Source organism: Macaca fascicularis, chromosome 8 (assembly GCF_037993035.2).
Source record: "Macaca fascicularis isolate 582-1 chromosome 8, T2T-MFA8v1.1".
Classification (NCBI taxonomy): Eukaryota; Metazoa; Chordata; class Mammalia; order Primates; family Cercopithecidae; genus Macaca; species Macaca fascicularis.
The window spans coordinates 100,233,196-100,260,116 of NC_088382.1; the positions used below are offsets into that span (position 1 = coordinate 100,233,196).

The 26,921-nt window shown below is 39.8% G+C and overlaps 1 protein-coding gene across 2 annotated transcripts in view; it reads right to left on the bottom strand.

The window, feature by feature from the left end:
* Positions 1-603: 603 nt before the first annotated feature.
* Positions 604-26,921, bottom strand: part of TMEM64 (transmembrane protein 64) — a 124,393-nt gene continuing 98,075 nt past the window's right edge. Inside the window, exons 3-4 of one of the 2 annotated variants that reach the window (XR_012416501.1) lie at positions 24,973-25,129; positions 1,297-1,564 (exon numbers count right to left, since the gene is read on the bottom strand). The gene's annotated coding sequence lies outside the window, so the exon portion shown is untranslated. Of the gene's footprint in view, positions 1,565-24,972; positions 25,130-26,921 lie in introns of both variants that reach the window. The other variant, XR_012416500.1, reaches the window with a different exon arrangement.

Consider the following 26,921-nt stretch of genomic DNA (forward strand, 5'->3'; position numbering starts at 1 on the left):
CTGGATTACATTTATTGATTTGCGTATGTTGAACCAGCCTTGTATCCCAGGGGTGAAGCCCACTTGATCATGGTGGATAAGCTTTGTGATGTGCTGCTGGATCTGGTTTGTCAGTATTTTATTGAGGATTTTTGCATCGATGTTCATCAGGGATATTGGTCTAAAATTATCTTTTTTTGTTGTGTCTCTGCCAGGCTTTGGTATCAGGATGATGTTGGCCTCATAAAATGAGTTAGGGAGGATTCCCTCTTTTTCTATTGATTGGAATAGTTTCAGAAGGAATGGTACCAGCTCCTCCTTGTACCTCTGGTAGAATTCAGCTGTGAATCCGTCTGGTCCTGGACTTTTTTTGGTTGGTAGGCTATTAATTATTGCCTCAATTTCAGAGCCTGCTATTGGTCTATTCAGGGATTCAGCTTCTTCCTGGTTTAGTCTTGGGAGAGTGTAAGTGTCCAGGAAATTATCCATTTCTTCTAGATTTTCTAGTTTATTTGCGTAGAGGTGTTTATAGTATTCTCTGATGGTAGTTTGTATTTCTGTGGGGTCGGTGGTGATATCCCCTTTATCATTTTTTATTGCGTCTATTTGATTCTTCTCTCCTTCTTTATTAGTCTTGCTAGCGGTCTGTCAATTTTGTTGATCTTTTCAAAAAACCAACTCCTGGATTCATTGATTTTTTGGAGGGTTTTTTGTGTCTCTATCTCCTTCAGTTCTGCTCTGATCTTAGTTATTTCTTGCCTTCTGCTAGCTTTTGAATGTGTTTGCTCTTGCTTCTCTAGTTCTTTTAATTGTGATGTTAGAGTGTCAATTTTAGATCTTTCCAGCTTTCTCTTGTGGGCATTTAGTGCTATAAATTTCCCTCTACACACTGCTTTAAATGTGTCCCAGAGATTCTGGTATGTTGTATCTTTGTTCTCATTGGTTTCAAAGAACATCTTTATTTCTGCCTTCATTTCGATGTGTACCCAGTAGTCATTCAGGAGCAGGTTATTCAGTTTCCATGTAGTTGAGCGGTTTTGATTGAGTTTCTTAGTCCTGAATTCTAGTTTGATTGCACTACAGTATTATAATCTTATTGGACTACTGTCATGTATGTAGTCTGTCATTAATGGAAATGTCATTATGTGGAACATGACTGTAAAAACAAACCATCTGAAAAATGCCGAGTGAATTCCAATGGAATAGCTGATAGCCTGCTCCCACATGTATTTACATCAAACTGTTTCAGGTATTTACCTTAAAACTTTTGAAGATCTGTTAGAACATGGTGAATTTGTTTGATATTGTATCATTTCCTTTTCTTCTTTTATTCAGTATGTATTAGAGTTACAGAAAAGAAGTATAATCTTCAAGAAAACTTGGAACATGCATGGACTATTGTTTTGACCATTTTACCATGGGTGAGGTATGGTGGCTATCGTGAGGCCAGATGCAGGTCAAGAGAGAAAAAGCAGGGTTTTTATAGTTTTGTTATACTTACAGCTCCGTAGGGAGAACACTATACAGGGCCACACAGGGGTTGGCCAAGAAGCAGAGGCAGGGAGAACAATTTTTATGGTGGTTTCTGTGGGAAGAAACAGACAAGCCATGGTAAACAGGTTTAGAATTGGCTACTTTGAATACTATCAGCAGGCTCTGGGGCACAGGGGCTGTCCCTGGTCATCTGGTACCAGGCCCTGGGTTGACTGGAGCTCATTGATAGTGACCCAAATTAGAAAAGACCAAGAAGGGAGGTGGTTGAAATTTTGGATTTAGTCAGCTTCTCCAGAAGTAAAACTGCCTAGCCTCAAGCCAGGGTCTCCAAACTGAATTAGTACTGTACTTATAAAAACCGTATTGCATCTATACAACAGATATAGCATAGAAGTAAATAGAAATAGAAAAAAGAGATAGAAAAGCCTCAGGCTGCTACAATCAGAGAAAATGTCTCTTAAGAAAGACCGTGAGGCTATTATTCCACCACCGTCGGAGTAAATGCAGGACAGTTTTAATGTACAAGTTCCTTACAGATCAAATAGAGGGTGTAATGTTATTCTCCCGAAACATTGATGCAAATTGGTAGAGACACAAAGGGCAAAAAAGGGGTTATCAACCAGAATTTCCAAAAATACAATTTTGTACAGCATATAAGCAAAAGTAAGCACCTTTAATGATTCATTTCATAAGCAATTTCGTATTAAACTCTAACCATTGAGTAATTGCAGGAAAAGAAATTGAGGAATCCTCTGCAGGTGATATTTAGAAATTTATTCCATGGAAACAAGCATTGCAGCATGGACTGGCACGGGAAAAGTTCAGTGAGACCGAGGGAAAAAAGTGGATCAATGAACAAAGACAGCAGAAGACATATCACAGACCTGGTTACAAAAACCACCCCATAGTCCCACCTGCTGAGGGGTTTTACCACTCCCATAGGGAGGTCAGGAAGTTTATGACAGAATTCCACTAAATTCATTTGCAATACCTTGCTTAGACCTTCATTTTGTTGTTGTTGTTTCCTGCATAGCAACTTCATACAATTCTTATCCCAGAGGGTGGTTTGATTATTCTTGACTTTTTATTTTGTTGTAATCATAAGTAACTTTTATTTTGTTAAAGATAAAAGTCTACTCAGAATTTCAGTATCCAGAATAAGCAGACCAATTGATGTGCAATCCCTTAAATTAAGGAAATTGACTTTTCTCGTCAGGGCATTCCTCCTATTTCCCATGACTCACTGATAGACCCAATGCTCAGTTGTTAGGAATGTACATGGTACCAGTAACTGTGAGAAACACTTGTGTGAAAATAAGATTCAATAGATTCATTCTGCCTTATACTGTTTTCATTACTCTTAGCAAAATCTTAAGCTGCTCAAGAATGATCTTCAATTCATCAAGGTCAAAGATAACCTACTTTGTTCAGGCCCTTGGCCATAGGATCGAGGTAATGATACCCAATCCCAAGGGCAGCATATCTGAAAATGTAGAAAAGCTGATGTAGCTGGTCCCCAACCCAGACTGATTTAGAATATCTGTGGGTAAGCATGGGGCTTTGCCTTATAACAAGCTCATCTGGCGATACATTGCATTTGCAAAGAGAGCTCCTGCCCTCCAGCCTGAAGAAATGTTATGGCTCTTTCTGTTGTTTTGGAGTTGTCCCCTCCCAACACAGACCCAGGTTTTTTAGTATAAAGGGAAAAGGAAAGTAAGGAAGGGTTCAACTCTGTCACTACCCATTAGTGGCAAGTATAACAAGAGTTAAGACTTCACAGTAATTTACTCAATGACGCAGAACAGGTAGCCTGATGGGTAAAACTTTTACCAAAATATACTCCTGAAATAAGGATCTGTCCAATATGTATTTGTTTCATTGAGTCTCGTGCCTGAAAGTTTGTTTTAGATTTCAGTCTTCTTTATCCAGATGGTATTTGATTGACTTGAAGTTCTTCTCATCTTTCACTGTGTCACTTTTTCTGGAGGATCACTCACTCACACATATTAAGCGTGTTCTTTATTCCATCAACATAATAGTTTTCTTTTCTCAGCTTGGATATGATATAACAGAAAATAAACTGGGCTAAGGAGACCCAGAATCCAGGCTTGCTTCTGTTCTTGAGTGCCTGTGTCCAGTTGATTCAGTGAACTAACTTCAGTTCTTTCTACCACTCAGTTTTCCCATACACAAAATAAGGGAATTGGACTTGAAGTACCTTACAACCCTGAAATTTCGCAAGTGAATAAATGTCTAGTAGTCCTTAGAAAGTACAACACTGACTTCCTGAACTTTCCATTCTGGGTGAGGAAAATTTGGGCATAAATTCCAAAAATGTGTTTTATGTCCCAATAGTAGATTAAATCAACCCTGCCTGCATTTCTAGGATGACTCAGTTCCGCCTTACCTCCAGTACTGTTTTGTTCTCCTGTGCTCCAAAGAAGTCAGTTAACCCAGAATATCAGGTCTCCTAAGCCAAAGACAACCTATAAATGAAGGCCAGAATTATCCCCTCTCTATTCTTGCAGTCAATCCAGGTTAAACCAGAGATTTTGTGTCTGATACCCCAGCAAATATTAGAATATCTCCTTGGCTATGAAGTCACAAACTAAAACATACTTAATTTCTGGGGCCTTATCAGCCAACCAGCTAACTGGAGTCCCGTGAGGCTTTCCTCCCCGACCCTTCTCTTTCATTATATAGAAAGAGAAGGCAGGTGAGAAGTGAGAGATGTCACCCTGCAAATATTCAGAATCTCCTGCTTTTAAATTTGGAGGATAGTAGTAAGCAGTGTTTAGGACTATTTTACCATAATCTGTGAACAATGTAAAATAGATAACTGAATTATTATTATTATTGTTGATAATTTAAATTCATATACCTAGATGCCAGAAAAGCCTCCACAATTTTTCATGTGATACTTATTAGAACTATATGATCTAGATGGAAAGGGCCTCAGGTGCTAGGGTGAGAAGAGCTCAGCACAGGGGTCAGAAGACATGGTCTGCTACTCTTCAATCAACTGCTGGGATGTTGGGCAGGACGTAAGTTTTTTGAGCTTCCTCATGAGCAAAGCAAGAGAGTTCACTAGGTGACCCCTAAGATCATTCCTGGAGCTAAAGTTCCATGAAACTATGAGATCTACTAGTTTACAAATAGGGAACTGAAGCCTAACAGGGTTGACTGAATTGCCTAAGGTCAACACAAACCTAGACTTCAAGTGTCCTGACCTTTGGTCGTTTTTTGTTTTTTGTTTTTTTTTTCCAACTAATCCAACCAATCCAATTCCATTATTATATAATGGTCCAGCAAACAAGGGGATTAAGGCTTGAAGAACAATTTATTTCTACATTATATGACTAACTGGTGGTAGAGTAAATGTAGGAACAGAACTATTTTGCTTTTCAGTCCACAGATGTTGCGCCTAACGAATAGAGGTCAGCATTGACTAGAGAGAAAAAAGCTAGTAAGTAGGATAGATGTAAGAGCACAACTGACAGAGGAATGACCATTAAAGTAGTTAGGAAAACAAGTGGAAACAATTTTTCTATAATTGGCTAGTGGTCATACAAAGAGTGAATACAGGAGATGGATTAAATAAGATCAAAGTCATTAAACAGCATAGATACTAAACTGAGGTAATTTTTAATTTATTACGAACTCTCCTTTAATCCAATTTCCCATTATAAGCATGCTTGTGAACTTGTGTGGTTGGTAGAAATATTAATGCTAGAGATAAGACTAAAATCAATATAATCCCTAAATTGTGTTTCAGTGTCTGACGGAGTCTTCAGATAGATGGTACACTACTGCACACCATTATATTCATTACATAAATGGCTTTCACAATGATTTATTCTTGGCTCCGTCCTCTTACCTGCAAGGCATTTAGATACTGAAATGATACAACTCCTACCTACAGTTTGTTTCTTGTTTTAAGATTTGTATTGTTTCTCCAAAGAAAGCATGGTAAGTTTGAATAACAATTAATTCTGATAGTTCTAGGCATAGCTTAGGATTCCCTCTTCCTATCTACAGACTCTTCCTACAACTCATTTTCTAACATTTTTGGTGGCTGAAGGAAAAGACAGTTTATGCTTTGGAAGGAGTAAGAGAAAGGTAAAGAAAGAGAAGCAGTAATTACTGCATACATTGCCTATCAAACAATACAGTGTGTTTATGTACATTTCTCATTTAATCCTCAGGATATCCCAGTGAAATTGGTGCTATTATTTCTACTTCACAGATGAAGAAAGACAAATTAGGAGGTCAAATCACATAGTCATAAGGTCACATACTTTGTAAGTGACTTGGGAGACAAGAATTATAGCTTCTATCTTTCTTTAGTTCTCATCCCATCAAATTTTTATATTTAGAAGATCTAAAAAGGTTTGAAATAAAAGGCATCCCTAAAACCAATCACTAATAAAGAAATGTCTCAAATTAAAATTGAGATCAATAAGCACACAAATAATTGCAACTTGTTTCAAGCTATAGTCTGATCCATGCACTATATGGCCTTCTATTCAGAGCAAGCTGACTTTGCAGGTGTTTAATAAGCAGACAGTAGTGCAGATGTTGTCTTAGAAATGATTATTTACTTGCTTATAAATAACACTGTAATTTGCATAAATACAGACAGAATAGGCAACTAAGAATCACACCCACATAAAAAGTTTAGTACAGAAGCTAAGGAACTTCCAGCTGTGCTAGCTCAAAACCAGCAGATGTGGTTCACTTTGTAGATTTGTCAAGTAATCATGACAGCATCTTATAAATACACAAACATGAGCAAAGAGCAAGTCAAAAACTCACTCTCATTGTTTTTTCAGATTGTTCCTGTAAAGACAATAGATGCTGTAATGCAGAAATTGAGAGATGGTACCAATAGATATTATGGGAACTCACTAAATTCAGAATGTACAGGAAAAGAATGTTTCAGAAGAGTAAAAGACTATTTTGGAATGAATCATAGAGTCTTTTTTAAAGAAATGCAATTTTCTTCATTTCCTTCCTGTTTATCCCCATTTACAGAAAATGTTTACAGGTAATTTAAGAGACTCATTATCATTTGAAAAATTTTCTGATCCTCTTACCACCCAACATACACTAGTATTTTTCAGTATGTAACCACACATTTCCCATCAGAAGTTTTACAAAGTGGAATTAAATAGACCCAATAGTTTCAGGCTTGCTGAAGAGATGAATAAACAACATAGCAAAAACCCTTTAAATCTACTAACAAAGGAGACTTTCAAGTATAATGTGTTATTTCATTTCTAACTGCTTATGAATTTGGAATTAATTTATTGACATTGAGATAACACCTAAATCAGTTAGATTTCAGGCAATAATGCAGAAAAATATCATAGTCTGTCACTGATCAAGAAACAGCTAATAGAGTGGAGATCTGCAACATTTTTCTGTAAAGGTCCAGATGGAAACTATTTTAGGCTTTGCAGTCCATATTGTCTCTATTGTAGTCAATACATAAACTAATATGGCCATGTTCTAATAAAACTTTATCAAAACAGACAGTGGGTGGATTTGGGCAGAAGGCCATAGTTTGCTCATCTCTGTTATTGAGTATAAGTCTCACAATGACTTTTTCCTCTTAGCATTAGCAGGGCCTCAGGCACGTTAGAATTGAACTTTAAAGCCCTTTGAACAGCAAGAAAATGTAAGGTTAAGGTTTGATCTTAATTAATTACATAAAGGATTAATTCCCTGATCAAGTAAATTGTAAGACCTGAAGCTAGCACAGTGCTGTGTTCTTCAATGAGAAATAGGCACTGCAGGCATCTATTCCAAATTCTAGTTTTTTTGTAAAATGTGCTAATATTGTATAGCTCAAAATAAAATTTTTATATCCTTTCTTCAAGCAGATGTCAACATTACTGGCATCATTACTAGAAGCTAAATTGGCAATGAATGGTCAAGAAAAATTATCTTCAGAATCTGCTTAAGCAGAATCACACAACATATTGAAAACTCTTCCTCCCCAAAGATGAGCATAATTACCACGCCATTGATTCCCTCTCCTAGTACTGAAAGGAAACAAAACATCCTTTCCTCAGTAGCAGGCAAGAGAACATCCCTTACCTTTCTGCCAGATTCATATTTGCATTTCTATTCAACTAGACTGTGCACGGCTTAGGGAAAGGAGCACAGATACCCAGGCCACATTGATGATCAGTATATATTTATTTTATGAATAAATAAAGCCTGAATAATAATTTTCAACACATGACGAGGAAAACACAGGTGGATCATAGGGCTGCTGTCTGGAAGTCCATAGCTGAATTGTTCTATCACAGCACTTCCCCTATTTCTGGCAGCTAACCACAGAATAGAATAGCATCAAGACACTTTAAATTCAATCAAATGCTTATAAATCACCTACCGTGTGTCAGTCACAGTGCAAATGCTATGAATACAAGGAAAGGTGAATTTTCTGCTTCCTCCCACAACATGTAGCCTACACTCATAAGCTTAATGCCCAAATTAGTCTCATAAGTATTCTAATGAAAACTGCCTAAGATTCATTTTGTAACTGTGATATTTTAATGAAAATGTATTTAGCTATATTTGGTGGTATTAGAAACACAAGTGAACAAATATAATAACTCAGACTTCAAAAAGGAAGAAATACAAAATGAAAACTCACTGACACAAAGGCATTTTCCAAGTGCTCCACATGTGTATATTAATGCTGTTTCATGAGATCAATTCACAAATTCAGCTATTCCTAAGTGAATACACATAACAAACTGTGGCAAATATTAAACCAGTTTTTGAATATTAAAATTTAACTGTTTTACTTAATTTGCACGGAGATTTTTTCTGTTGGTTTTGGGGATACTAATACTGCATATAAAACAACCCCAAAAACATTGCAGTGGCCACCAACATAAGCTAAGGTCTTATTCACACATCTAGAGATGGGCTACAATGGTTCCACTTCAGGCTGAAAGTCATGTTTAGGTCGACTTACTCTGTCTGTCATTGTAGGACCCAGGTCAAAGGGGAAACAATCCCCTGAGCCATTCCCTTCGCATTTTCCCATTCAGAGGCAGCAGTGAAAGAGGCCAAGTGAGTCAAATCGTAACTATGGAAGTCCATAAAAAGCTCGAGTGAGTGTGGGGAAATCACAGTCACTCATACTCCATGCAAAGCATACAGTCAAGTCCAACATCAATGGAACAAGAACGTTTTCTTTTTGCATTAGAGAAGAGGAAAAGGAACAATAAATATTTACTGAACAACAGTTGCAAAGTTAAAAGTGAAGTTCAAAATATAAAAGAAAAATTTTACTTGGAAGTTACAAAAATACTTTATATATACAAAATCACAAACTTCTAGGATAATCAAAGGCCAGGACTCCAGATAAAGAGAAAGCGAGTAGTGGTATACGGAGGAAATCAGACAGGCTAACCTGTTCCAGCAGGGGCAGTTTTAATCCCTATGGAATGCAATTTGAGCTTATCACCAGAGGAGAGCAAACAGCATATTTTTAAAAATTTCTGCTCCAAAAGACAACATTGAGGATAAAAATTTTCTTGGAGTTTTAGTTTTACTTTTTCAGTTTTAGGTTTTTTTTTAAAGCTATGTTGTTGCTTGCAATAAATGTAATTACTGTGTTACTGACTAGTTTATCCAGAAAGAACAAAGTCTAAAATTGTTACCATCAAAAAATAAAACACTTTCTCTTCTGTTGATTTTAATTGGCAAATAAAAATTGAATATATTTATTGTGTACAACATGATGTTTTGAAATATGTACACATTGCGGAATGGCTCAACTGAGCTAATTAACATATCTATCACCTCACATGCTTACTGTTTCTTATAATAAGAACACTTAAAATATATTCTCCAGCAATTTTCAAAATATAATACAATGCTATAAACTATAGTCACCATGTTGTACTATATTCTATGAAATTTTTTCCGAATAGATTTGGATAAAAATGTAACCAAAATTAAAATAAAGAACAAAAGGCATCATTTCCCAGAATTAAAAAGAAGTATAGCGTTCACTACCCTGAAGCAATGGCTACGCTGTAAAGAAAAGGAACTTTCTGAGATTAATTACAGCATATTTGGTCATTTCTGAAGAGCAACCCAGACCACTGAGAGCTACTAAATTATAAGTTATGAATAATCAGTGCAAAGGAGTGAACAAAATAAGAGTTGAAAAAAGTTGGCTAGGTGCGGTGGCTCACGCCTGTAATCCCAGCACTTTGGGAGGCCGAGGCGGGCGGATCACAAGGTCAGGAGATCGAGACCACGGTGAAACCCCGTCTCTACTAAAAATACAAAAAATTAGCCAGGCGTGGTTGTGGGCACCTGTAGTCCCAGCTACTCGGGAGGCTGAGGCAGGAGAATGGCGTGAACCCGGGAGGGGGAGCTTGCAGTGAGCCAAGATTGCACCACTGCACTCCAGCCTGGGCTGGGCGACAGAGCGAGACTCCGTCTCAAAAAAAAAAAAAAAAAAAAAAAAAAAAAAAAAAGACTTGAAAAAAGTTATAAATATCCACCAACAGTTTCCAGAAGAAACACTCCAAGAAACTGAAAAAGCGTCCCCAAGCCAAATCACATGAGAAATATTGGTCTCCTTCCTTCTTGGATTAAGAAATCCTATTTTCTAGTTCAGCTCAGCAGGTATCTATTAAGCACTGTTCACTGATTTGGTGAATACTTACTGCATGCTTGCTAGGTGCATGCTTTTGCTAAGTGCAGGGAATACAGATAGAAAATGCAAACCTTGCTCTTGAAAGCACTCTAGCCAGGTCAACAGCAAACAAATAATTATAACATACTGAGGGGAGCAAGATGGCCGAATAGGAACAGCTCCAGTCTCCAGCTCCCAGCGTGAGTGACACAGAAGACAGGTGATTTCTGCATTATCAGCTGAGGTACTGGGTTCATCTCACTGGGGAGTGCCGGACAATCGGTGCTGGTCAGCTGTTGCAGCCCGACCAGCCAGAGCTGAAGCAGGGCAAGGCGTTGCCTCACCTGGGAAGCGCAAGGGGGAAGGGAATCCCTTTTCCTAGCCAGGGGAACAGAGACACACAACACCTGGAAAATCGGGTAACTCCCACCCCAATACTGCGCTTTAAGCAAACGGGCACACCAGGAGATTATATCCCACACCTGGCCGGGAGGGTCCCAAGCCCACGGAGCCTTCCTCATTGCTAGCACAGCAGTCTGCGATCTAACCACAAGGCATCAGCGAGGCTGGGGGAGGGGTGCCCGCCATTGCTGAGGCTTAAGTAGGTAAACAAAGCCCTGGGAAGATCGAACTGGGTGGAGCTCACAGCAGCTCAAGGAGGCCTGCCAGTCTCTGTAGACTCCACCTATGGGGACAGGTCACAGTTAAACAACAACAACAACAACAACAAAAAGCAGCAGAAACTTCTGCAGATGCAAGCAACTCTGTCTGACAGCTTTGAAGAGAGCGGTGGATCTCCCAACACGGAGGTTGAGATCTGAGAACAGACAGATTGCCTGCTCAAGTGGGTCCCTGACCCCTGAGTAGCCTAACTGGGAGACATCCCCCACTGGGGGCAGACCAACACCCCACACCTCATACGGTGGAGTACACCCCTGAGAGGAAGCTTCCAAAGCAAGAATCAGACAGGTACACTCGCTGTTCAGCAGTATTCTATCTTCTGCAGCCTCTGCTGCTGATACCCAGGCAAACAGGGTCTGGAGTGGACCTCAAGCAATCTCTAACAGACCAACAGCTGAGGGTCCTGACTGGTAGAAGGAAAACTAACAAACAGGAAGGACACCTACACCAAAACCCCATCAGTATGTCACTATCATCAAAGACCAGAAGCTGATAAAACCACAAAGACAGGGAAAAAGCAGGGCAGAAAAGCTGGAAATTCAAAAAATAAGAGCGCATCACCCCCTGAAAAGGAACGCAGCTCATTGCCAGCAACGGATCAAAGCTGGATGGAGAATGACTTTGATGAGATGAGAGTAGGCTTCAGTCCATCAAACTTCTCAGAGCTAAAGGAGGAATTACGTACCCAGTGCAAAGAAACTAAAAATCTTGAAAAAAGAGTGGAAGAATTGATAACCAGAATAATTAATGCAGAGAAGGCCATAAACGAATGGGCAGAGATGAAAACCATGACATGAGAAATACGTGACAAATGCACAAGCTTCAGGAACTGACTCAATCAACTGGAAGAAAGAGTATCAGCGATTGAGGATCAAATGAATGAAATGAAGTGAGAAGAGAAACCAAAAGAAAAAAGAAGAAAAAGAAATGAACAAAGCCTGCAAGAAGTATGGGATTATGTAAAAAGACCAAATCTACGTCTGACTGGGGTGCCTGAAAGTGAGGGGGAAAACGGAACCAAGTTTGAAAACACTCTTCAGGATATCATCCAGGAGAACTTCCCCAACCTAGTAGGGCAGGCCAACATTCAAATCCAGGAAATACAGAGAACGCCACAAAGATACTCCTTGAGAAGAGCAACTCCAAGACACATAATTGCCAGATTCACCAAAGTTGAAATGAAGGAAAAAATCTTAAGGGCAGCCAGAGAGAAAGGTTGGGTTACCCACAAAGGGAAGCCCATCAGACTAACAGCAGATCTCTCGGCAGAAACTCTCCAAGCCAGAAGAGAGTGGGGACCAATATTCAACATTCTTAAAGAAAAGAATTTTAAACCCAGAATTTCACATCCAGCCAAACTAAGTTTCATAAGTGAAGGAGAAATAAAATCCTTTACAGATAAGCAAATGCTTAGAGATTTTTGTCACCACCAGGCCTGCCTTACAAGAGACACTGAAGAAAGCACGAAACATGGAAAGGAACAACTGGTACCAGCCATTGCAAAAACATGCCAAAATGTAAAGACCATTGAGGCTAGGAAGAAACTGCATCAACTAACGAGCAAAATAACCAGTTAATATCATAATGGCAGGATCAAGTTCACACATAACAATATTAACCTTAAATGTAAATGGACTAAATGCTCCAATTAAAAGACATAGACTGGCAAACTGGATAAAGAGTCAAGACCCATCAGTCTGCTGTATTCAGGAGACCCATCTCACACGCAGAGACACAATAGACTCAAAATAAAGGGATGGAGGAATATCTACCAAGCAAATGGAGAACAAAAAAAAGCAGGGGTTGCAATACTAGTCTCTGATAAAACAGACTTTAAACCATCAAAGATCAAAAGAGACAAAGAAGGCCATTACATAATGGTAACGGGATCAATTCAACAGGAAGAGCTAACTATCCTAAATATATATGCACCCAATACAGGAGCACCCAGATTCATAAAGCAAGTCCTTAGAGACTTACAAAGAGACTTAGACTCCCATACAATAATAATGGGAGACTTCAACACCCCACTGTCAACATTAGACAGATCAACGAGACAGAAAGTTAACAAGGATATCCAGGAATTGAACTCATCTCTGCAGCAAGCAGACCTAATAGACATCTACAGAACTCTCCACCCCAAATCAACAGAATATACATTCTTCTCAGCACCACATCACACTTATTCCAAAATTGACCACGTAATTGGAAGTAAAGCACTCCTCAGCAAATGTACAAGAACAGAAATTATAACAAACTGTCTCTCAGACCACAGTGCAATCAAACTAGAACTCAGACTAAGAAACTCAATCAAAACTGCTCAACTACATGGAAACTGAATAACCTGCTCCTGAATGACTACTGGGTACACATCGAAATGAAGGCAGAAATAAAGATGTTCTTTGAAAACAATGAGAACAAAGATACAACATACCAGAATCTCTGGGACACATTAGAAGGAGTGTGTAGAGAGAAATTTATAGCACTATGCCCACAAGAGAAAGCTGGAAAGATCTAAAATTGACACTCTAACATCACAATTAAAAGAACTAGAGAAGCAAGAGCAAACACATTCAAAAGCTAGCAGAAGGCAAGAAATAACTAAGATCAGAGCAGAACTGAAGGAGATAGAGACACAAAAAACCCTCCAAAAAATCAATGAATCCAGAAGTTGGTTTTTTGAAAAGATCAACAAAATTGATAGACCGCTAGCAAGACTAATAAAGAAGAAAAGAGAAAAGAATCAAATAGACGCAATAAAAAATGATAAAGGGGATATCACCACCGACCCCACAGAAATACAAACTACCATCAGAGAATACTATAAACACCTCTACGCAAATAAACTAGAAAATCTAGAAGAAATGGATAATTTCCTGGACACTTACACTCTCCCAAGACTAAACCAGGAAGAAGCTGAATCCCTGAATAGACCAATAGCAGGCTCTGAAATTGAGGCAATAATTAATAGCCTACCAACCAAAAAAAGTCCAGGACCAGACGGATTCACAGCTGAATTCTACCAGAGGTACAAGGAGGAGCTGGTACCATTCCTTCTGAAACTATTCCAATCAATAGAAAAAGAGGGAATCCTCCCTAACTCATTTTATGAGGCCAACATCATCCTGATACCAAAGCCTGGCAGAGACACAACAAAAAAAGATAATTTTAGACCAATATCCCTGATGAACATCGATGCAAAAATCCTCAATAAAATACTGACAAACCAGATCCAGCAGCACATCACAAAGCTTATCCACCATGATCAAGTGGGCTTCATCCCTGGGATACAAGGCTGGTTCAACATACGCAAATCAATAAATGTAATCCAGCATATAAACAGAACCAAAGACAAAAACCACATGATTATCTCAATAGATGCAGAAAAGGCCTTTGACAAAATTCAACAGCCCTTCATGCTAAAAACTCTCAATAAATTTGGTATTGATGGAGCGTATCTCAAAATCATAAGAGCTATTTATGACAAACCCACAGCCAATATCATACTGAATGGGCAAAAACTGGAAAAATTCCCTTTGAAAACTGGCACAAGACAGGGATGCCCTCTCTCACCACTCCTATTCAACATAGTGTTGGAAGTTCTGGCTAGGGCAATCAGGCAAGAGAAAGAAATCAAGGGTATTCAGTTAGGAAAAGAAGAAGTCAAATTGTCCCTGTTTGCAGATGACATGATTGTATATTTAGAAAACCCCATTGTCTCAGCCCAAAATCTCCTTAAGCTGATAAGCAACTTCAGCAAAGTCTCAGGATACAAAATTAATGTGCAAAAATCACAAGCATTCTTATACACCAGTAACAGACAGAGAGCCAAAACATGAATGAACTTCCATTCACAATTGCTTCAAAGAGAATAAAATACCTAGGAATCCAACTTACAAGGGATATAAAGGACCTCTTCAAGGAGAACTACAAACCACTGCTCAGTGAAATAAAAGAGGACATAAACAAATGGAAGAACATACAATGCTCATGGATAGGAAGAATCAATATCGTGAAAATGGCCATACTGCCCAAGGTAATTTATAGATTCAATGCCATCCCCATCAAGCTACCAATGAATTTCTTCACAGAATTGGAAAAAAACTGCTTTAAAGTTCATATGGAACCAAAAAAGAGCCCGCATCTCCAAGACAATCCTAAGTCAAAAGAACAAAGCTGGAGGCATCACGCTACCTGACTTCAAACTATACTACAAGGCTACAGTAACCAAAACAGCATGGTACTGGTACCAAAACAGAGATATAGACCAATGGAACAGAACAGAGTCCTCAGAAATAATACCACACATCTACAGCCATCTGATCTTTGATAAACCTGAGAAAAACAAGAAATGGGGAAAGGATTCCCTATTTAATAAATGGTGCCGGGATAATTGGCTAGCCATAAGTAGAAAGCTGAAACTGGATCCTTTCCTTACTCCTTATATGAAAATTAATTCAAGATGGATTAGAGACTTAAATGTTAGACCTAATACCATAAAAACCCTTGAAGAAAACCTAGGTAATACCATTCAGGACATAGGCATGGGCAAGGACTTCATGTCTAAAACACCAAAAGCAACGGCAACAAAAGCCAAAATTGACAAATGGGATCTAATTAAACAAAAGAGCTTCTGCACAGCCAAAGAAACTACCATCAGAGTGAACAGGAAACCTACAGAATGGGAGAAAATTTTTACAATCTACTCATCAGACAAAGGGCTAATATCCAGAACCTACAAAGAACTCAAACAAATTTACAAGAAAAAAACAAACAACCCCATCAAAAAGTGGGCAAAGGATATGAACAGACATTTCTCAAAAGAGGACATTCATACAGCCAACAGACACATGAAAAAATGCTCATCATCACTGGCCATCAGAGAAATGCAAATCAAAACTCCAATGAGATACCATCTCACACCAGTTAGAATGGCAATCATTAAAAACTCAGGAAACAACAGGGGCTGGAGAGGATGTGGAGAAATAGGAACACTTTTACACTGTTGGTGGGATTGTAAACTAGTTCAACCATTATGGAAAACAGTATGGTGATTCCTCAAGGATTTAGAACTAGAAGTACCATATGACCCAGCCATCCCATTACTGGGTATATACCCAAAGGATTATAAATCATGCTGCTATAAAGACACATGCACACGTATGTTTATTGCGGCACTATTCACAATAGCAAAGACTTGGAATCAACCCAAATGTCCATCAGTGACAGACTGGATTAAGAAAATGTGGCACATATACACCATGGAATACTATGCAGCCATAAAAAAGGATGAGTTTGTGTCCTTTGTAGGGACATGGATGCAGCTGGAAACCATCATTCTCAGCAAACTATCTCAAGAACAGAAAACCAAACACCGCTTGTTCTTACTCATAGGTGGGAACTGAACAAAGAGATCACTTGGACTCGGGAAGGGGAACATCACACACCAGGGCCTATCACGGGGAGGGGGGAGGGGGGAGGGATTACATTGGGAGTTATACTTGATGTAAATGACGAGTTGATGGGTGCTGACGAGTTGATGGGTACAGCACACCAACATAGCACAAGTATACATATGTAACAAACCTGCACGTTATGCACATGTACCCTAGAACTTAAAGTATAATAAAAAAATTTAAAAAAAAAAACCTTCTGAGATAAGTGTGATGGAATTCTTTCTTAGTTTTGCTTCCCCCAAGAAACAGACCTAATACAAGGATTTGAGTGAAAATTATTTATTTGGGAGGTGAAGGAAACACCAGTTGGGAAGTGGAAAAAAAAAAAATAAAAAAGGAAGGAAAGGCCACCAATAATGCATGCAATATAAAGCAAGGTACTGCTGTAAGCCACTACTGGGCAACTCAGCATGACAGTGTGGAACACACTTCAAAGTCTGAGTGGGCCATAAGCTTCCCAGCATTCTCCACGTGCATGTGAGAAGCAGCGAGCGAGCTTCAGAAGGCCTTCAGGCAAACAGAGGCAGTCGTTGGCTGTTGGAAGCTTGGCAGATATGAGCTACTTCCCATTACATGCACACACAAGTCTGAGGGCATGTAGACATCTGCTGCAGAAGCATTAGCTTCACAGCCAATCCTGTCAGGAAAAGGAGGTGATTACCCTTGAGATCATAAGGTGTATAAGACTCATGCAGGTTCAGAAAGAAGGAAAATGGTATTTCTGGCAGAAGGACAAGTGTGAGGGCATTCCAACCAGAAAATCTGTGGCACTTAGAGAAGTCCCAAGTCCTAGCATACAGGAACATGCCAAGAAGAGAGACGGGAGGGAAAACTGCTGAGAATTGAGGCTAGATGGGGAGGCAGGACAAAGTCAGAGTCAGCCTTGAACCCCATCTAAAGATCTGGATCCAGCACCATGAGATACTTGTGATGCATAGAAATAGGGATACACTATAAAGGATTATGGCACGATTTAAATAGCATAAACTTGGTGACAATCAGGACCTCTTTTGACTTTCAGATCTTTTGCTTTGTAATTGAATGACTTCAGTCAAGGAATTTGAGTCCCCACTCTGGTACTGGGGGCATATCAATGCACAGAACACAAATGGAAGCCCTGCCTTCATTAGATTTGGGGGTGAAGGGTAATGTATAATTACCTAAGTAGTAAATAACAACATCAGATAGAAGTATATTGATGAAAGGGCAGTGGGACAAAGAGTGACTGGGCTATGCAGCTAGACATATCAGGAAAGGCTGGTCTGAAAAGGGTACATTGAAGCTAAGACCCAAATAATGAGGAGGCAAAAATGCTGAGGAAAAGGCATACTGTGTATGAGATATAGCAAATGAGACTATTCTAAAGCAGAGATCTGAAATGTGGCTTAAGATGTGGGCAGGAGGCAGATCACATTATAAGGAATTAGGAATTTCATCTAAGGGTAATGGGAAGCCACTGGATAGTTTCAAGCAGTGGAGTGCAAAATGATAAAATATACAATTTTTAACTTACTCGTGCTCCTCTCTGGAGAGTGGATCATAGGCAGGCAAGCATGGAAACAAGGAGACCACAGGGGAGGCTGTTACAGTAGTCTAAGGGAGAAATGAGGGTGGCCTGGGTCCACAGCTGTGGAGAAGGTGAGAAGTGGTTGGAATCCACTATTTTAGAGACTGTCAGGGCTTATTCACAAATGATGAGAAGGACTGTTGTTCATAAACAATGAGAAGGATGAGGAAGGGAAAGAGATGATTTGAAGCTACTGAGTGAATGGTGGTTTGATTAATGTTCTGTGTCTTATGTTATCTAAATTTCACGTTATTGTGGAAAAAGGACTGCAAAGTATAAACCCAGACTTTAAAAGTCTTCAGTAGTCGTAACAGCATCTCTATTATTATTATGTCATGATGCAAAAGTAATTTGATGTATTAAAAATAATTCTAGGCCAAACCCTGCCCATTTTCCAGAAGTAAGCATGATTCCTTGTGCCTCATCTCTTGTAACATCCCCTGTCTTACCTGTAATCTCTTATAAACTCTTCCTCCACTTCCCCAGGTGATTATTTCTCATCTACCACTCTGTTACTTAACCTCCTTAACTTTTCTTGGCTTCTGTTTTTCAGATGGCTCTACCCCATCCTCATGTCTCTTGACCCATGAACTAAATCTTGAGCCTCTGTTCGCTCACTCCACTAATCAGCAACTTAACTCAGGCTGACTTGACGAAATACCATAGACTGGGTGGTTTAAACAACAGAAATTGATTTCTCACAATTCTGGAGGCTGTAAGTTTGAGATTATAGTGCCAGTGTGGTTGGGTTCTGGTGAGGGCCCTCATGTGGTGAGGTGAGCAAGCTCCTATCTTTCCCTTCTTTGTCATCCTATAAGGGTACTGATCCCATCATGGGGACCCACCCTCGTGACCTTTTCTAAACCTAGTTACCTCCCAAAGGTCATGTGTCCAAATACCATCACATTGTAGGACAAGGCTTCAACGTATGAATTATACAGGAATAGAAACATTGAGTCCATCATAAAAGGGCATCGTGGTAGTGACAATAGTATGAACAGCTGTGAGGGTGAGAAGGAACACTTTATTGTGTGTATCTTTACCATGAGCTCCCATTCTGCTGAACTGATGATAGGAAATTTAAAAGTCATGCAGGAGGTCACCCAGTCTATGCCACATTTTGTATTTCATATGCAGTGTCAAAGAGTTAAGAAGAGGGTATTTCTGGTTATTGGTCATTTCTCCACATAGGTTTCTTCTGACACGTCCATGTGAATGTCTCCTTAATCCCCTCTTTGTGTTCTTTTCTTCCAGTCTCAGGGTGTTGTCAAAGAAAAATTACACTGAAAAAACTTAAACGGGCAAGGAAACTTTATTCAAGACTATTGCAATAAGGATCAAGACTATGACAATAGGGGAGAGATGTTGAACTCAACTTTGTTGGAATGAAAAGCAAGACAGTTTTTAAGCATTGGGGTGAACTGCTAGAAAAGTATTGGAGGACCATTGAGTGGGGAGATTGATCAATGTGATTAGGCCTTTGGTATTTTCCCACTGGCGCTGATCTAAGTCAGGCCCCTACCCTCCTACAAAGATGAGGAGATAGGACCCTATCTTTCTTGATGATTACATTTCAAGGGGATGACTCACAGGTCATTGAAAATGACATTCTTTGGGTGCAAAACTGGCAAAAGGCTGAGAGATTTATATACCTCTTGCAGAAAAAATAACTTGCAATTCCAAGTTTTCTAAAGCAAATGCACTAAGAAAAAAGAGGCCGGGAACTTATAGTCAGAAAGAAACCTATCTGAAATACAGTGAGGCTGCAGGTAAGAATGAAGGCATCTTGGCGAATGTGGAGGATTTGCTTAAGGTCCTATAATTCTTGGTCTTGGCAGTATCACCCAAGCACTCTTCTCTGGAATCTTTCAGCTTCCCAGGAGTTTTCGCCAGGGAAGTGTTATGAGTATCCTGCTCCAGTGCTTCAGCCCTCTCTCCATCAACCCTAGTGAGGGAATCCTCCTTTGCTTTATAGGCAGGGGCATAAGGGCTTGGAGGAGTGGGCTCTTGTCTACTTCCCTTTTCTTCCAAGTCACTCTGCTTCTTTGGGAAATCTCTCTATTCTTTTTGTTTGTTTCCTAATTGACCTCAGTGATCCATTACAAGGAAAATCAACCAACGAAAAATGAGTTTCTTTTTCATCCAGGATTGGACGAAGGTAATTTTCAAACCCTCCCAGTGAGCGGAGGGCAAGTGGAGGGTAAGGAGGAAATTTTACATTTTGACTTTCCAATGTAAAAAAAAAAAAAAAAAAAAGAAGGAAGGAAAATGAAAAACAGTGCTAAGTTTTCATACTTAAACAATTATGTTCATACTCTGGCACAAAGATAATGTACTTCATAGAACGGTTGTGAGTTTAATGGGAAAACATATTTCTGGAAGAAATTCTGACTCTTAAGTACTCATTAAATAAGCTCCTTTCTCCCTCCTACACTTTCATTAAGAAATGAAGTATTACCTGTATGTTGGTAAAACACAGAGTGCCTTTTCCAAGATCTTTCTAAATCCTTTCTCTTCTGAATTTCAAACTTCAGCCTATCAATCTTTACAAAATTCTACAGAAATTGTTGATCAAATTTCAATGTTTAGGACAAAAGAAAAAGTACCACCCTTTAATTTCTCAGTGGAAAGGCCTTGTGGGTCAGCCTTATCATTAACAAGTTCATTTATTACTGCTATGAGGCAGTTGAGCTTGCAGTGTTAATTAACTCTATGAGGGATGCCTCATAGAGTTAATTATGTTATTTTCTATGTTGCCCTACAAAATAACAGTAGGCACTGTGAGGTACTGTCACCCGCTGGTGCTCCACCTAAGCTCATCTTCATGTTCACTGCCCCACTATTACCTAGAAACCACTTTTTTCCTGATTTAGGACTAAACAGCAGATAATGTGGATGTGAGAAATGTGACTATATATATAAGATATATATGAGATACATAAGATATATATATATATATCTTATTTTCTCACTTTTAGGTAAAGACAATGGAATCAGGGTACAGAGGGAAGTACTTAGACTTTTAGATTCTGCTCGGTCCATAGTAAGCTTCCCATGATGTTATGTCCCTACTCTTCCGATGATACATAGGCAGATTCCAAGTATTTAGAAATTGTTCACTTGCATCTCCTTCCTTTCCTCACTTTGTTTTCATACTTGTCCCCTGCTTGCTGTGCATATGCATAGATTATGAGAACTGTGACTCCACTAATTGAGGCTGCTGTTGCCTGGTAGGGTTCAAAGGCAGCAGCAGTCGTGCTGGAACTGCATATTCCTTCTGTCACATTCTTCTTGTCTCTATTCCATGTACACAGCTCTATACCACAGAGTCCAAATGCAGACTGCTTGTTTCCATTGTTTTGATTCCGGCATCTATTCCTCCTGCCCTGGGGATGATGAATAATTGAAAACTGAACATGAGCTTAATTTGGTATGCCTTGGAAGTGGTTTTTTATGCTGATTTGGTTTTATGTTCTCTGAAACATCAAGGGCCAGGCTCCAATGTCAGGAATAATTACTATATCCCATATGTGACACACCTCAAAAATGAACAGGGGACACAGATGACTTCCTACATCATTAGGAATAGTTTTAGATATCTTAATAAATGTCAAGGATGATAAAGAGAATTTTATAGCCCTCTTTTTGGGAAAATAAATCTTTTCTATTTTGGAAATAAATGTTTTCATTTTACAAGGGATTGTAGAAAATTATGTCCAAAACTCTATGCTCCTTGTGTCATTCAATTGCTTTCCCTAGATAATCAGTCAGGGTAGAACCTTCATTAATAGGATACCAAAGATGCTCACACTTCTCTGCTGCTGTATTAAAGAATGCACCTGAAACTGGAGGTCTCATGTTAAGCAAAACAAGCCAGGCACAGAAAAACAAATATCACATGTTCTCACATATTTGTGGGACCTAAAAATCAAAACAATTGAACTCATGGAGATAGAGAATAGAAGGAGGGTTGCTGGAGGATGGGAAGGGTAGCGGGGAGGATGGAGGAAAGGTGGGGTTGGTTAATGGGTACAAAAAAATAGAAAAAAATGAGTAAGACCTAGTGTTTGATAGCACAACAGGGGAACTATAGTAAATAATAAATTAATTGTACATTTAAAAATAACTAAAAGGGTATAATTGGATTGTTTCTAATACTAAGGATAAATGCTTGAAGGGCTGGATACCCAATTTTCCATGACATGATTTTTACGCATTGCATGCCTGTACCAAAATATCTCATGTATCTCATAAATACATACACCTACTATGTATCCCCCAAAATCTAAACTTTAAAAAAATTTTTAAGGCCAGGCGCAGTGGTTCATGCTTGTAACGCCAGCACTTTCGGAGTCCAAGGTGGGCAGATCACCTGACGTCAGGAGTTCGAGACCAGCCTCAACACAGAGAAACCCCGTCTCTACTAAAAATACAAAATTAGCTGGGCGTGGTGGTGCATGCCTGTAATCCCAGCTACTCGGGAGGCTGAGGAAGGAGAATTGCTTGAACCTGGGAGGCAGAGGTTGCAGTGAGCCAAGATCACGCCATTGCACTCCAGCCTGGGTAACAAGAGCGAAACTCTGTCTCAAAAAAAATAAATCAATAAGTCAATAAATCAATAGAGATTTAAAAGAATGAAGCTGATATGCACTAGCCCCGACCGCCCTACACAAAATTTATATGCTGAAGTTGCATTCTCTGGCACCTCAGAATGTGGTCATATTTAGAGACATGATCTTTACAGATGTAGTTAGGTTAAAATTAGGTCATTAGAGTGAGCCCTATCCAATATGACTAATACCTTTATAAAAGGAGGAAATTTGTACAGTCACCTAACAGAGGGATGATGATGTGAACATAACAGGGAGAAGACAGCCATCTATAAGCCAAAGAAAGAAGCCTGGAATAGACAAACCCTTCCTTTATGGCTTAACATCTTGATCTCAGACTTCAAGTCTTCAGAAATGTGAAAAAATACATTTCTGTTTTTTAAGCCACCCAGTTTCTGATACCATGTTATTGCAGCCCTAGCAAACACAGCATTTTTCTGTCAACCCAAGGCAGGAACACCTGTGACTAGCTGACTCCATCCTTCCTGTTCACAGCTGATTGGACCAGAGGAAGTACACCTAATCCAAGAGAGCAAAACCACTGACTGTCCAGCAGCCAATGAGAGTTTCTAAAAAATCTGAACCAAAAGGCAAAGCTGAAAAGGAGGACGCTGTTGTCTTTAAGGGCAGAGCACTGTAGTGGGTCTGGCTTCTATGTGGCCCTTTGTTGGGCTCGGTGGTTGTTGGCTCGGTGGTTGTTGGCTCCGTGATTGTGGGCTCTGTGGTTGTTCCACTCTTTTGTTTGTTTGGATTCCACATGGTCTGTGGCCTTAACATAAACTGGGGTAAAAAATTTCAAAGAATTCTTACCTCAGAAAACAGAAGTCAGTCAAGAAGGGACCAGACGCAAGCCGACAAAGGTGAACCGGGGAAGAGAGGAGAAAAATGAGGAAGTGAGAGGTGCAACATGCTAGCAGCCCTCGCTTGCTCTCGGCGTCTCCTGGGCCTCAGCGTCCGCTCTGGCCACATTCGAGGAGCCCTTTAGCCCGCGGGTGCGCTATGACAGCCCCTCTCTGGGGCTGGCCGAGGCCGAAGCCGGCTCCCTCTGCTCACGGGGAGATGTGGAGGAAGAGACGCGGGCGGGAGCCGGGGCTGCGCGCTACGGTGCGGGTTCCGGGTGGGCGCGGGCTCGGCGGGTCCAGCACTCGGTGTGGCCGGCCGGCGCCTGCTGGGCCTGATTGGAGGCTAGGTCCCCTGCGTGGACCGCCGTTGCCTCTTCGCGGGGTCGTTGGCCACGATGGCAGGTCTCCCTCTCTTTCTTGTTTCCCCCCTTTTCCTCTTGGGACAAGCTCCCGCTAGGCTGCCGGAGTGCCCAGGCTAGGAGCTGCAAAGTCCCCAGGGCACTAGCAGTGAAACATGAACCCAGCTGGGCTTCTGGGAGTGGTGGGGACTCGGAGAACGTTTCTGTCTAGCTGAAGGATTGTAAACGCACCAATCAGCACTCTGTGTCTAGCTAACGGTTTGTAAACAGCACCAATCAGCACTCTGTCAAAACGGACCAATCAGCTCTCTGTAAAACGGACCAATCAGCTATCTGCAAAATGGACCAATCAGCAAAATGTGCGTGGGGGGGGGGGGGGCAGGCAAGGGAATAAAAGCAGGCCACCCTGCCATGAATTTTGCTGCTGCCCACTGCTTGTGTCCCTGCTGTCTGTATGAGCTGTAACACTGCAGAAGGCTGCAGCTTTACTGCTGAAGCTAGCAAAACCACGGACCCACGGGGAGAGACGAACAACTCTAGACAGGAGGAACCAACGGCTCCCGACGTGCCACCTTTATGAACTGTAACAGTCACTTAGAAGGTCTGTAGCTTCACTCCTGAAGTCAGTGAGACCACGAAGCCACCAGAAGGAAGAAAGTCTGGACACATCTGAAGGAACAAACCCCGAACACACCATCTTTAAAAACTGTAGCACTCGTGGCTGGGGTCCGGGGCTTCATTCTTGAAGTCAAGGAGAGCAAGAACCCACCAATTCCGGACACAGAAAGGAGAATAAACATGTTACTGTCTTGATTGTGAAGCCAAATTCATCCATTCATTCATACTATAGAGCCCCTGTGTTAGGCCCTGGGCTAGATGCTGGTAACCCAGTAATAACTAAGACTTCGTCTCCATATCCAAGAAGCTTAAGGTCTAGAAATATTTGGCTTATTGGTTATTTTGAACTTGCCTTACCTCTATCTCTTTGATTACAATAGATCAGTTAACAATTTCTCCCTCATTATGTCCAGCTGTGTTTTTAAATGATTCATTCTTGCCTGTATGTCTGCGCATATATATATATATATATATACACACACACAATGTAATTTTTTCTGCCACTCCTATTATTTATTATAAACTAGGAGGGAAGCAGTGTCCACATAGTTATGAGAGAGAATAAGTCAGAAAAATTAACTTTCCTTCTTTCTTATGTTTAACGATGGAGCTAGAAAAAAAAATTCTGGAACCAAGGAAGTATATTATTTTAATATCCCTCTCTCCTTTTATACCTCTTTCTTAACACTTACTTCCTCTGTCTCCAGGTTGTAAGCGTGTCTGAGAATCACTTCCGGGCTTGATCCCTGATCCATGAAGTACACCATGCTCTGAAGTTTTTTATTCCTCCTCCCATCTTCTCCACTTCTGCATTAAAAACCTCCAATAAATTCAGTGCAAGTGAATTACCTGGTGTCAGGAAAAGTGTAATCAGAGGGAACTCAAATGTATGAATGTTTTTGACTAATAATACTTTACCTTCCTTGTAGGTTTTCTGGTCTTTCAAAGAAGATACTTATTAATATAAATTACTGTCCATCTATTAGAATTACAGGCAATGTAGAAAAATGAAGTTTCAAAATTCTAGAGATACGTGTACAATGGACCACCAAAAGAGCAGGAAAATTCCCTGTTGGATTCTATCCCTGTTGTCAACATCCCTAACTGCCTCTTCATTCAGTTTGTCTTCTTCCATTCCTTAGAGACTGTTTGCAAGATTTTTTGCAAAATCCAGGGTTTTGTCGGATTTATTTTTCTTAAAGGAGGTGAGATGAAGTTACAAGAGAAATGTGGAACAGGAGTACCTGTCTTCTGTATAGGTCAACTAACTTAATCATCCTTTTATTCCTTTTTATTTAAGAAGTATGTATTAAGAGTCTACTTTCTTGTCTTTTCCATACTTGGGATACAAGTAACCAGTATGGAAATTGGTTACTTGGCATACAGTAATACAAAGCCTCTGCCTTTGTAATACTCACTTTTGGGAGCGTGCAAGGTTCATAAAGCTACATGATCTGGCCAAAGTTTGTCACTGCAGGAGTATGAAGTGCACGTGAGGGAAGAGTGGCTTACAGCAGATGAGGTAATAAAAACAGTGTTCAAAGCTAAGACATGCATGGTGCTTGCTATGTGCCAGGTGACAGTATGTCCTTTACATACAACTCACATATAATTATTTTGTTCTCAAAAACTCTGGGAATTAGATACTATTGTTACCATCATCATTCCTGTTTTACAAATGAGGAAACTGAAACACAAAATACTGAGAGCCATGGAGCTGATTATTGATGAAGTTGGGCTGTGGACACAGGCATCTGGCTGCCAAATCTATATGCTTCACCACCACCCTATTGCTGGCATGAGATTGTTTTCTGTAAGTTGAATTTTAAAAACAGAAATTTTGGATACAATGCCGTTAGGCTGAAACTAACCCTGTGAGATCCTCTAGGATTCTAAGTGGGAAATGTGGACATGCTATACTTTGGTAAAATTATTGCAGTGATATTTATAATTAAAACTTGAAACTAAAAACTGTCGTTTTCTGAAATGTTAGAAAAGCAGATTAATATGTAAAGTGGTAAAGAAAAGCAACTTTTTAAAATTTGTCCAGTTCTGTCATTAACTTACTGCATGTCTGAAGGTTAGATCACATGAACTCTCCAGATTTGAAATTCCTCATATGGTGGGTGATCGTATAATTAATTGTCCAGATGGGGACACTTAGCAAGGAAGGGGGGCCCTATTAATAATTACACTGGGACAATATTGCCAGGCAAACCACAGTAGATTGTTCAACTTATGTATCAAAATGAGGCTACAAGAGCTGATCCCTAAATTCACTTCTAGTTGCAGTGGGTGTGTTTGTGTTGGCCTGACCGACTGTTTATCCAATGTATTAGGATCAGTTAGTAAGAGGCAGAAGGAAAACTCAGAGGTCTGACTTAACCCTGTTATGGTTAACAAGGTCTGTGCCTAGATTAGGACATTTTTATTCTAGCAAATAAAATAATAACAATGTATAAATTGACCACATTTATATTAAATTGAAATTGTGCAGGAGAAAACAAATGCAAGTTAATTCCAAGTAGGCTTAATGCCCAATCAGTACTATGAAAATACAACAAAACGAAACCAATGCCCAAGAAAGGCTGCCAATTAGAAAGAAAGAATTAATTTAATTCATAACAGGTTTTAATTTTGA